The sequence below is a fragment of the Rattus norvegicus genome, chromosome 4, assembly GCF_036323735.1.
Source record: "Rattus norvegicus strain BN/NHsdMcwi chromosome 4, GRCr8, whole genome shotgun sequence".
In the NCBI taxonomy this organism is placed as follows: Eukaryota; Metazoa; Chordata; class Mammalia; order Rodentia; family Muridae; genus Rattus; species Rattus norvegicus.
Window position 1 is genome coordinate 74,671,551 of NC_086022.1, and position 13,366 is coordinate 74,684,916.

At 39.5% G+C, this 13,366-nt stretch overlaps 1 long non-coding RNA gene across 1 annotated transcript; it reads left to right on the top strand.

Annotated features, from left to right (window-relative positions):
* The first annotated feature begins 6,460 nt into the window (after window positions 1-6,460).
* Window positions 6,461-12,201, top strand: LOC134486575 (uncharacterized). The gene is made up of 2 exons (XR_010065787.1): window positions 6,461-6,985; window positions 10,298-12,201. It is a non-coding gene; the product is annotated as an uncharacterized LOC134486575 (long non-coding RNA).
* The last annotated feature ends 1,165 nt before the right edge of the window (window positions 12,202-13,366 follow it).

Genomic DNA, 13,366 nt, shown 5'->3' on the forward strand with positions numbered 1-13,366 from the left:
TATTTTGCAGATTAGTCCATTTTTAATTTAAACTTATTAGGAATACTGTTACAATTTAACAAATGTTTTATCTCTTATCCTACTTCCCTTCCCCTTGTGTGTCCCACCATATAAATGTTCATAATTTCCACGACAAAGGATGTCAGTAGAGTAACAATTATCCCTCAAGTTTAGTTCATCCTTTGTCAGAGCATCTGCCACTAGGAATGTCTCTTTGCCATAGGCATCTTATACTACCCTGTCAATCATTTGCACTATGCCATCTTGTTTTAAGTTCCTTAGACTGTTCCTGCTTGCCTTGACCACAGACCGATTCATGATTACTAATTATCTCTGTTGATTCAAAAGTTTAAATAAAATATTCATGCAAAATATATTCTATAAAATGAAACCACATCTTCTAGAAAACAAAACAAACCCAACAAAATGTAACTATGAAAGTTTAATATTCTGGGCATTTTCTTTTACCACTTGGGTGGAACTGTTAAATAAAAAACCCACGGGGTTGGGGATTTGGCTCAGTGGTAGAGCACTTGACTAGGAAGCGCAAGGTCCTGGGTTCGGTCCCCAGCCCCGGAAAAAAAAAAAAGCAACCCACTTTATGTACATAATCTTCTAGTTCCAGAAGCAGAAAAGAGGTCTTAAAGGAACTCTTTTTAAAATGGATATGTTTAGCTTATTGGAATTTCAAAGCTAAAAGCGACCCCTTTTGTAAAAATTTAAAACACTTGGTGTATTAAAATTTATTAAGCATTACTGGTAAATTCTTTTCTGATTAAATAAGAATCAGGAATTCATAATAATGAAAATACAGATAATCTTGTTATAGTACACTCTATCCCGGAAAAATAATCTATTTACTCTCAGGAAAGTTCAGCTAGTTTTTTGAGGACCGTCGAACAGATATTGGTGAGGTCTGCAAGTATGATCTGTTTAGACTGCTGCCTTTTTTTCCTACCTGTTTTTTCAGCAGCACCTTCCCATTGTCCATATCCCAGTGTTACAGAGAAGCCACTTTCACTAAAACTTCTTTGAACTTACTGGGATTACTTAGTCATGCTTTTGTCTTAAAAACTGCTGCTGGTTTTTTCTATTCCAAGTTCATTTTGCCTCAGTTGAATCTTAACAGTGATGCTGATTTGATATATAATATGTTCAGATGTATTTGGCATGTTATACCTATCAGCATCATGTACTCACACACCAACAGTTCACTAAAAAAAGAGGGAGCTGTGGAATATTGAGGGCACAGTTCTATTTTGCTAAATTACAGGCCATTGCTTACTCATCACAGTCTTGCCAATACTGCACTTGTGATCATCTCTTGCTCGGCATGTGTGGTTTTTAGCTTTTATTTCTTTTTGTGTTGATTTTTGCTTGTAATTGATGTGCTCCCCTCCCCCCACCAAGTTCAAGCTGCATAAGAACATTATTGTTCTTTCTCCTTCAGAAGTCTACATAAAAAACGTTATTCCTTTATAATATAATGCATAAATCATTTTAATGTATATTCTGACTGGCATTATTTAATATAGAGAAAGTAAATTAACAGTTTACGCTTATTTTATTAATGTTAAGACTTTTGTTTAATCTAATAATGTTATATTATCATTCTCAAGTTTTAAAAAGGATATCAACATTTATGCACTTATCATTTCTCTTTTTATATTTGTATTGGTTTTAAAACATTTTTACCTTTAATGTGGTAAAACTAATTTGAAGACAACTTCACCAACAAATATATGATGATGTAAGCAAACATTTCAAGAAAACTTATGGTTTTAAAACTTCTAAAATACTTTGTTATTAATATTCTTGACAATTACTCAGATAATTACCATCTTAATGTTCTTCAGTTGTTAAACCTATTGAATTCAAATGGAATTGCATAAAGGCAGGACATATTTGATTATAACACATTTCTTTACGTGTGAAGCTGTGTTAGACACAGGAGGAAGCAAAGAGTAACAAAAGCTTGCTTTCCAGGGCCAATGTGCTTGTACTCCTAAAGGAAAAACAGTAAAACAAATTGAGTGTTTCAATGTCAACTAGGTCTATCAACCAGCATTACAAGTGTGTATGTCTAAGACACCTCCAGGTTATAAAACAAATCCCTAAAAGTTCAGGCTTATTGCTTTCCTACTGCGTCACTGTAAAATCTTTGAATCCCATGGGGAACCTTTTATTTCAAAATCAATGCTTGTGCTGTTTGAAGTGAATGGCACTATCCCTGGGCCAATGCTGAAGCAGTTAGAAAGGATTACAGGTGCTGGAATTCAGCTGCTAGGAGGCGTTTCAAAAATCCAAGAACAGCCATAAAAGCTCCCTATTTATGTAAGAAACCGAGGAACTCTGAACCAATTCACCTATTCCTAATTAATGGACATTGTCATCAGGTCTTCCCTGGATGTTGCAGGAAAGTATTTGAGATTTTGCAAAGTGGGGAGTTCAAGTAGACACTCATGGAAAACACATGTTCTGCAGTTGTGGTGCAAACCTCTGAGAAAGAGGAAAATGACTGCAAGTCTACTACTGCCATGAATAAGATTTTGCAAATGTTTGCAGTGGGTGTCTATGTAGAGTTTGCAAAAAAGAACTGATGAAATCTAAAGTGTTTATTTATCTTCAGCTGCCTGTTCAGGTTTCAGACTGAATTTGAACAGGACAGTGAGATATGAGAGCACAGCAAAGGTCACCCTCAAGCAAGGACTTAGGAGCTATTTTCTTGATTTTAATAGCTGTGTAAATATTAAGAAGGGTTCACCCCTTACAAATACAATTCTAATGAGGAATAAAAGGGGCAAATGGAAAATTCCTTTCAGCCTTCGATAGTCTATTTCCTTCATTGCTATGCTCTTTGTGCATGAGTGTGAATGTGTTGATCCTAGAACCTTAATTGGTTAACCGGTTTTACTCGTAAAATAGCTACATGAATGTTTAGCTGTCTGGGTGATATTATGATGAGTCAAGGTCTTTAGAAGTTCTGAGATCCTGGTGGAGTTATTATAAGAGGAACTGGCACCTGCTAGAAGAGAAATGACTCAGGAGAAATAGAGTGATCTATAACTCACCAAGAGATCCTTCCAGAATACTGTCAGTTATGGTAGAGCCATGCAGAATAGGGCAGTTAACTTCTTTTGTTTGGATTTTTTAAAAATTACTTTTGTTTGTTTGTTTGTTTCATACTCATGGTGATGTAGATACAAGAAAAGTCACTAAAAAAGATGTGTGTGCATGTGTGTGTGCGTGTGTGTGTGTTTGTGTGTGTGTGCATGTGAGTGTGTGTCTAAAACCTCTATGTGCACACAATTGAGCACATAAGTGTACATATATGTATGATGTACATGTATGTAGTAATTAGAGGACCACCTCAGATATTAGTCCTTACATTTTGCCTTGTCAAAGATGGGGTCTCTGTGCTTTTTCTGCAGTGCGGCTAGGGTAGCTCACCCTGTGCTTCTGAGGGGTAGTTTTATAGGACATCTCTATCTCCGGTATGTACTCAGGAACACTGTGCTTGTAGGGACTGCTTTGAGGCAGCCAGGTTTTACCTGGGCTCTGGGGATTCAAACTCATATCCCTCTGGATGCATGGTAAGTGTCTTACCCACTGAGCAATCTTCTCAGCCAGCACCAGAATATTTTATGTTAGCTTTGTTTCTTCTTTTTAAAATAATCAGATTTGTTTATTATATCTATGTCTACACATACATACAGGTGTCTCTGGAGGCCAGAAGAGGGCCTCAAGACGCCTGGAAGCGAGAACTGAAACTTGGTCCTAGACAAAAGCAACAAAAGCTCTCAGCTGCTATCTTTTTTCTCTAGCCAGTCGTGTGTCTTTATGTTAATTTAAATACTCAATACCTTATTGTCACTAGTCGATATATTTTTACCATTAAATCATATGTCTCTCATACGTAAATATTGGCAAGATTATCAATGATAGAGCCATTAAGCAACCCAAATTTTAATGTGGGCATTTTTAAAACTTTTTTGTAATGTATTTCTTGCATTTTATGATGATATAATTGCCTCAGACCGTAAGAATGAAGGGCATATTGGTAAAAATTCTTCTATATTTGAGCTTTACATAAATGGGAAATTTGTAAAGAAATATAATTAAGAGTTTAAAACATGAGATCCTTCTAATTTAAGGCACTACTAAGATCTATTCATATTCACTTTTAACTATTGTTAAAAATACTCACTAATTAAAAATGTCAAACACATAGGGAGAACAATAATATCAATCAAACATCCCTCAGAGCTCCCAGAACTAAACCACCATCCGAAGAGTACATATGGAGGGACTGATGGCTCCAGCTGCTTATGTAGCAGAGTGTGGCCTTTTCTGGCCTCAATGGGAGGGGAGCCCTTTGGTCCTGTGAAGGTTCGATACCCCAGTGTAGGGGAATGCCACGGTGGTAAGGTAGGAGTGGGTGGGTGAGCACCCTCACAGAAGCAGGGGGAAGGAGGGTGGGAAAGGGGGTTTGCAGAGGGGAAACTTGGAAAGGGAATAACATTTGAAATATAAATTAATAAACTATCCAATAAAAATATCAATTCCATGACTCTGAACTTGTTGTATTTTGAGTGAATAGAAAAACTATTTACTCATAACTTGTGAGTTTTCTTTCCTAATAAAATGCATATTCCTGGAGTTATTCATAAGCTGTTGAGTGTTTGTATGTAATAAGTATAAGGCCCTTATCTAATTGAATGTTTTCCCTTGTTTATCACATTCATGCTGTTTATTTTCTCTTAAATTGTAGCTCATTGTTTTCATAATAATTTCTTCCCATTTATCTTCCTGTTATTTTTCTTTTGTTGTCTATACAAAATATTCCATTTCTTAAATACTAATGAGACTAATTTTTGACTCTAAAATTAAAAATTTGCTCGTATAATGAATTTATTGGCAAATGAATTTGCTGGCATATGTAGAATTTTATTGGTAGTAGGTATGACTTTCAAAGATTTGTTTGAATTTTATAAAATTTCTAAGTGTTTGTTTGTATAGAAGGTGTTAGACTGGCAATAGGAGAGGTATATGAATTCACCATGTGGGCATTGGGAACCAAACTTATGCCATCTGCAAGAAACACATGGACTCTTTAACATTGAACAACCTCTCTAGTTCTCGGCTATCTTCTTAGAAAAATTCATGTGTACACTGATTTATATATGAATTTGATATCTCATTAATATTTAAAGTTTCATCAGATAAATTCGTAGTAAATTCTAAAATTTGGGTTTTGGGGAAAATATGCTTACTTTTATGATGTATAAAGTGAAACAGAACACTGATACAGTTTATATTATCTGGTTTGAAAATAAGAAACTTGTGTTGTATGATCTCATTTTCATTTTCTATTAATAAAGTCATATACCATGTATACACGTTCATATTATATACTTATAAGCATAGCTATAATAAAATATAATTGACTATAGTACTAACTTTGTACAAATTATTTTACAATATTTCCACTTAATATTAACTACAGCACATACAAATTGACTAAAGCAGTAAGTTTTGATATTTCGAAGTATGAGGATGGGGGGGGTGTTTTACTCTTGCATCCCACAGTGATTGCTTCTTAGTGTCACAAAGAAAATTATTCCTAACCTTATCCATTATACATGCGACTAGTGGAAATTACTTAATTTAAATAGGGAGATAAATATAAATGATGCATTGCAATCAGCAGTATTAATCAGTTCTTTAACTTTTGCAAAGTGTATTCTATAAATACTGATTTTTTCACAAATCTATTATAAATTGTTCTAGCCACTGACATGTATACTTTAGTCTTTGGTTTTAATGATATAGGAATCCTAAATGATCAATTGTCACAAAGGTTTATTTTTACTTAGTCATAAAGACCAATCTTATTCCCAGAACCTAATATTTACAATTAAATAGGCTTTGCTAAGTCTTTTCAAAAGACTACTAATTATCCCTTTTATTTCTTCCTCAACTGATAAACAATCTATTTAACTTGACAAATGAAACATTCGTTGTAATAAAAATCAATTTAGAATTAATTACTGTATTTCCACAATGCTGATGCATTATAGCATATAGCATATGCTTCCGATCTATTCACTGATTTAGAAATATTTGAATCAAAACCATAAGGCCATGTTTTAAATGGTTGTGTTTGTGGAAAATGTAATCATAGAATGCAATTGGCTAAGTCTTGTATTATCCAAGCAATTGACAAATGAATTCTATTATCTGTTGGTAACAGTGTATTAGTAAGCCACCTTTTGCCAACCATTGATCTTCCAAATTCCAGCTCCTCATATCACTTTAGGGAAATTGTATTCTGATTTTTTAAGGTATTAAGCTCCTCCATTCTAAAAATGGATGTCATAGTCACATTCATCCCTCTCTTTCTCTTTTCTTTTTGTTTGATTTTTCCTTGTTTTGAAAGAGTGTCATCTAAGTTGTAGAGAGCGGCGCGGCAAAACAAAGATGGCGCCGACATCCAGCCTTGTCTGGATATAAACGACTTACTGCGCATGTGCAGGCTTGTCCCCTTGCTAGGGCTCCCTCTAGTGGTGAACAGCGGTACTGCACATGTGCGGTTTATTCACCAGGTGTTAGTTGACCGTTAATATGCTAATGAGGTGATTCATTCTCCGCCAATCCCTGGAGGACAAGTAGTGGGGTGATCCAAGCCCCACCAATCCCTGAGAGATAATTAGCATACTGTTGTCTATATAAGCCGAGCGATTTTGCTGCTCGGAGTCCCTGTTCAAGAGAGCTGTAACACTAAGAGAGCTGTAACACTAAGAAGAGCTGTAACACAGTAAAGGCTTGCTCGCAGAAGAATCCTGTTGCCGCGCGTCGTTCTTGCTGGCGGGACATTGGGCGCGCGACAAGTGGTGCCGAAACCCGGGAACCAACATCGCCGGTGCCAGGGGGACCCTTCAGTGTGCTGAAGAGGATTCAGAACTGCGAGAAGGTAAATTAAAAGGTAAGCTTCGAGAGGCATGCCCCTTTTTGGAAGAGAGCATGTCAGAAACGGAGCAGAGTGAGAAATTAGGCTTCGAGAGGCATGCCCCGTTTTGGATTTAAGAGAGCATGTCAGAAACGGAGCAGAGGCAGAAACGGAGCAGAGTGAGAAATTAGGAGCTCAAATTAGGAGCTCGCAAAAAGAAAAAGGTTACTAAAACAAAAGTGAAAGAGATACAAAAGGCAGAAGAAATGCCGCTGGAGGAAAAAATAAGAGTGCCCCGGAGGACAAAGTACAAGTCATCCGGAGAGGATACTTTGTATCCATTAAAAGAATTAGAAGCCTTAGAACTGGCTGGCAGTGACTCTGAGCAAGAGTTGTCAGAGTCCGAGGAGGAGGAATTAGAGGAAGAGGCAGCCATATATGAGGAAGAAAGATATGGGCCTAGGTGGAGAGCCACTGTGAAGAAACCTAAAGTTATGGATCCTTTGTGGGCAAGGCTGGTAATTTTGTTTCTTTTTTTCTTTGTGTGGGATAGAGAAGCCACAGACGGCAAGCTTAAGCCCGGACCAAAACCTCTTTGGCAAATGGTCCCTGCCTGCTTAGAGGATAAACAATGTGAGGAAGCCGTTAGAGCCGTTAGGACAGGTCAGAGGGTCCTTGCAGAGCAACAAAGTATGTCAGAGGGAGAAAAGGTCTCCAAAGAAAAAAAGAAAAGAAAAGGAGATAAAAGGAACAGAGAGAAGGCAGAGATAAAAAAAGAGGATAATCAGGACCAGGAAACAAATAAGATATATTCTTTAAAAGCCTTGACCTTAGAAATGTCAGACAATCTAGAAAGCATCACCGACAGCTTAGAGAAAGTGAAACTAAAGGTAGAACCATCGGGTCCCGGGCCTCCCGCAGAGCAACAAAAGGAAGCGCAGGACTCGACCTCAGTTCGACCACCAGACTCGTATTGACCCCTGGAATGGGAACTCAGGTGGTGGATACAGATTTTAAAGGCCCCAGTAAGCAGAATTCAGAAGGATCACAGAAACTGAAAGCATGTGCAAAGATAAAGATTTGGGGTAGTGGTAGTGGACAAGGTAATAATGGTAAAATGTTTTTGTGTATGTGTTCTTTTAGAGTTATGTTAAAATCTAGAGAAGCAAAGTTGATTCTCATAGATGCTTCTAGTCTTTGGACCCTGACTAGAGACAGTTTACACCGTGGACAAGAGAGAGAATGGGGTTGAGAAAAACATTCCTCCCGAACTCTCCACAGATGCTTTGGCAAAAGAAGGAAATGAGCTTAAACTTTTTGGAGCTCTCCTGGGAACAGAAGGAGGTGGGAGACGTCTTGCCTCCTTGCTGGCTCCTATTGGAGAAGTGCTTATTTCTGGTTCTGGGTTCTTTAGGTAGGATGTTTGGGTCCTTTTGGTGGAACACCATCTAGTTCTTTTCCTCTGTGTCTATTGTCTGTCCTTGGTGCACCAAGCTGTCCATGTATGTCAATTTATGTCTGGGTTTTGCTTCTCCTTGCTTGAATGTTTTGTGTTTCATGTTTAAAAGAAAAGGTTAAAATTTTAAATGCTGGTTGATTCACCCATTGATGTAGCTTTAACTCCTTTCAAGAAAGGAACAAATAAATAAAAAGTTTCAATTGGCTTTTGGAGCCTGCATCTGTAGCTAGAAGCCTAAGTCGGCTGGGCAAGCTCCCCAGGGGGCTGGCTAAATGTTTACACTAGCCGATCCTAAAGACACAAGGAGCTTCACAGCTTCTAAGGTAACGGAACTGATCGCTGTCTCTCTTAGAAAAATCTTTGACTGTGATTATTGGACTCAACAGGTGACAAGGTGTTTCTCTTAAAACTACAGCTAGAAAAAGTAAAAATAGTGATTGATTTAAATATTAAAGGTATGTGTAGCCACTTCAATTTTGTTTTCTGATTGGTTTTAAATGTATAAATATTCTCTACATGCCTTGGTTATGGACTATTGGCTTTTAAGTTATTGGATATGGTTAAAAAAATGTAACATTGGTAACAGAAAGTTGACATAAAACTGGAAAATTTGGATGGAGTCATTCTAGATAACATGTGGCATGAGCCAATCTAGGGAAACAGGTCTAAATTGGGATGCCTTTGCTACAATTTTTTACTGAACATCCAGTGATTTTTCCAAAGGTCACTGCCTCAGAGCCTTTGTCTGGAGCGTTAAATATTTATACAGATGGCTCCAAAACAGGTGTAGGTGCCTATATGGTTGATTCTCAAGAACCAGTATTAATTCAATATAGTCCAGGCACCCCCCAAATTACAGAACGTAAAATTATATTGGAAGTTTTCAAAAGATTTCATGATTTTTTTAATTTCTGACTCTGCTTATGTAGTTAATGCGGTGCGCTCACTTGAAATTGCAGGGCCAATTCGGTCGACTAGTACTGTATGTCAAATTCTTTTAGAATTACAAAATTTGATTTGGGCCAGAAAAAATAAAATTTTTATACAACATATTCGAGCCCATACTAATTTGCCTGGTCCCATGACCAGTAATAACACCCTGGTGGATGCTAGTACTCGTAGAGAGTTTATTTTTCATGCCACTCCGGTTGATCTCGCTAGAGGATTTCATCAAAAGTTTCATGTACCTGCTTTTACTCTTCAACAAAAATTTAAAAATCTCTAGAGCTGCAGCTTGTTATGTGGTGTTACGTTGCCAAAATTGTGTTCAATTTCACCACCCTCCTCATGTGGTATTAACCCTCGTGGTCTGATCCAGCTAAAACTTTGGCAGATGGATGTCACACACATATCTCAATTTGGAAATTTAAAATATGCTCATGTTTCTGTTGATACCTATTCCGGTATTATACATGCTACTCTGATGACTGGTGAAAAGGCTCGTAATGCCATTAGCCATTGCTTAGAGGCATGGGCAGCCTGGGGAAAGCCTGATAGTCTCAAGACAGACAACAGGCCTGCCTACACTGCAAAGTCCTTTCAGGCATTTTGCCAGACAATGCAGGTCAAACATACTACAAGATTGCCATACAATCCCCAAGGTCAAGGAATTGTGGAAAGAGTACATCATACCTTAAAAGAGCTTATACAAAAACAAAAAGGGGGAATTGCCAGCAGCTGAACACCAAAAGAACAACTTTCTTTAGCTCTTTTTACTCTAAATTTCTTAATTCTGGATGCGCATGGCCGTTCTGCCACGGATCGCCATGCTGCTACTACACCTATAACTAATGTAGAAGTAAAGTGGAAGGATGTCTTAACTGATGAATGGCGTGGCCCAGATCCCGTGATTTCGAGATCTATGGGGAGCGATTTGTGTTTTTCCGCAGAATCAAGAAAATCCAATTTGGGTACCTGAGCGTTTGACTCGAAAATTGCCTTCTGCTCTTCCTGAAGATGAGACTACGAACCCTACTATTACTACTGGGAATGGTAATACAGGTTAATTCTCTCACCCTGTGGGCTATTGCCAGATCCTGGCCAGTACCCATGCCAGTTCATAGCAATTCTACTGTTTTGAGAATAAGACTGACAAGCATAATCTCTGGTCTTGGTTTCAATGGGTGCTGTCCAATGAGCAAGGGGCATATACATCCCTGACCCCCTTTGCTAGGTTGATGGGAGAGAACTTCGTGCTGTATAATGTTTCAGCTACCAGAAAAAGGTGATACCAGGTTGATCAATATTCAATATAATAACCTCTTGGTAAATAATACTGCCACTAGTACTTCAGTATGTGCTAGATCACCTTTTTTCTGATAAGCACTAATGTAAGCAGTGGCGCTTTAAATTGTAATAGCTCTGATGTAGTCTGCTATTTAGCTGAATGCTGGGATGGCACTAATGACACCGCAGTGATAGTTAAGATTCCCTCCTTTGTGCCAATCCCAGTGGAGGCAAACCCAGATAGCTTTCCTATTCTTAATTTGCTGAGAGCCAAAAGAGATTTTGGAATTACGGCAGCCATAATTTCAGCCATTGTGCTGTCTGCTGCCGCAGCTACCACAGCTGAAATCGCTATGACCAATCAAATACAGACGGCTGAGACTGTCAATCAGATTGTAGAAAGAACTGCAGTGGTGCTAGAGATACAAGAAGAATTTAATACCCATTTGGCATCTGGCCTTCTATTAGCCAATCAAAGGATAGATTTAGTTCAAGAACAAATTGAAGCACTGTATCATATGACACAGCTGTCTTGTGTTTCCTCCCTTAGAGGTTTATGCATTATTCCTTTGTGAGCTAACTTTTCTCAGAATTTTCAACAGAGCAAAGAAATCTCGAATTATCTGAAAGGAAACTGGTCCATGAAAGCAGAGCAACTATCAAGACAATTGCTGATGCAGATTGCTGTTCTCAACAGCACTAGGCTGGACCCCATCACAGTTGAAGACTTTACCTCATGGATTACCAATGCTTTCTCCCTTTTCAAGGAGTGGGCGGGCATGTTTGTCCCGGGGAGCTATTGTCCTCCTGGGATGCGGAGTAGGTCTCTGGCTTATTGGCTGTTTAAAAAGAGAACATGCCAGACACAAAATGGTTGTTTACCAGGCTATGACCACCATTAAAAAGGGTGCTTCTCCCAACATATGGCTGGCCTCTTTGAAAGATCAAGAGTTCGCCCTAGATCATTTTTGTCACAGTCATGTGGAGTCATTGTATCCAGGGACGGGCAACTTTCCTCGAACTCGGACCAACCTAAGACACGGGGCCCGGTGGCGATAGGGTAACTCTATGACGGGTAAGGCCGAGTTTGGATGAGAACGACCTAAGACAGGAGCAATGACAAGATTGACGTGACACCCAGATCTAGACCAGTCATTTTATTAAACAAAAAAGGGGGAGATGTAGAGAGCGGCGCGGCAAAACAAAGATGGCGCCGACATCCAGCCTTGTCTGGATATAAACGACTTACTGCGCATGTGCAGGCTTGTCCCCTTGCTAGGGCTCCCTCTAGTGGTGAACAGCGGTACTGCACATGTGCGGTTTATTCACCAGGTGTTAGTTGACCGTTAATATGCTAATGAGGTGATTCATTCTCCGCCAATCCCTGGAGGACAAGTAGTGGGGTGATCCAAGCCCCACCAATCCCTGAGAGATAATTAGCATACTGTTGTCTATATAAGCCGAGCGATTTTGCTGCTCGGAGTCCCTGTTCAAGAGAGCTGTAACACTAAGAGAGCTGTAACACTAAGAAGAGCTGTAACACAGTAAAGGCTTGCTCGCAGAAGAATCCTGTTGCCGCGCGTCGTTCTTGCTGGCGGGACATTGGGCGCGCGACACTAAGTGAGTTAAGTGAAAAGGTGAAGAATCATGGATTCTCTCACTCCTGTTCTTACCTTTTTATGAACATGTGCACATGTGCATGTGCATGTATTCAGGTGCCTGTTTGGAAGCAGGGGGATGGCCTCATGCATTCTTCTTAATGCCTGAGGCTATAAAAGTTTTATTTTTTCAGTCAGAGAGGAATGGTTTATTAAACACATATACTAGACTAATCAATCAGGGCTTTAGCTCAGAAATCAAGTACTGAGGCTACGACCCCAAATATTTTTCTGTGCCCTCTTAAAAAGCCTAAAACCTAAAAACAAAACAAAACAACAACAACAACAAACAAACTACAATGAACTCACATGCAAGTGCTCGAAGTGCTGCCTTGTGGTTCAAGCCATGTGGGACATCATAGTTCATGAAGATTTTTCATAATGGTTCTACATGAAGCTTAAACATGTGGAATTTCTCTTTTTATCTTATTTATTCTTTAATCTTTTTATACAGTCTAGACTTTACCCGCCCCCTCCAGGTCCACCTCTCACTGTTCCACATTCCATACCCACAACACCTTGTCTCCAAGAGGATGTCCCCACTCCCCACCCCCACCCCACCAGACCTCCACACACCCCACCCCCACTCCACCAGACCTCCCCACTCCCCACTCCCCACTCCCACCCCACCAGACCTCTCCACTCCCCACCCCTACCCCACCAGACCTCCCCACTCCCCACCCCCACTCCACCAGACCTCTCCACTCCCCACTCCCACCCCACCAGACCTCCTCACTCCCCACCCCAGCCCACCCCACCCCACCAGACCTCCCTACTCAGAGAGGCCTCAAGTCTCTTGAGGGTTAAGTGCATCTTCTCTGACTGAGTCCAGACCCAGCAGTCCTCTGATGTACGCTGCCTGGTTGGGGACTCAGTGTCTGAGAGATCTCCCGGATACAGGTCGGTTGAAACTGCTGCTCTTCCTACAGAGTTGCCCTCCTCCTAAGCTTCTTCCAGCTTTTCCCTAATTCAACCACAGTGGTCAGCAGCTTCTGTCCATTGGTTGGGTGTAAATGTAGGCATCTGACTTTTTCAGTTGCTTATTGGGCCTTTCAGAGGGAGTCACGATAAACC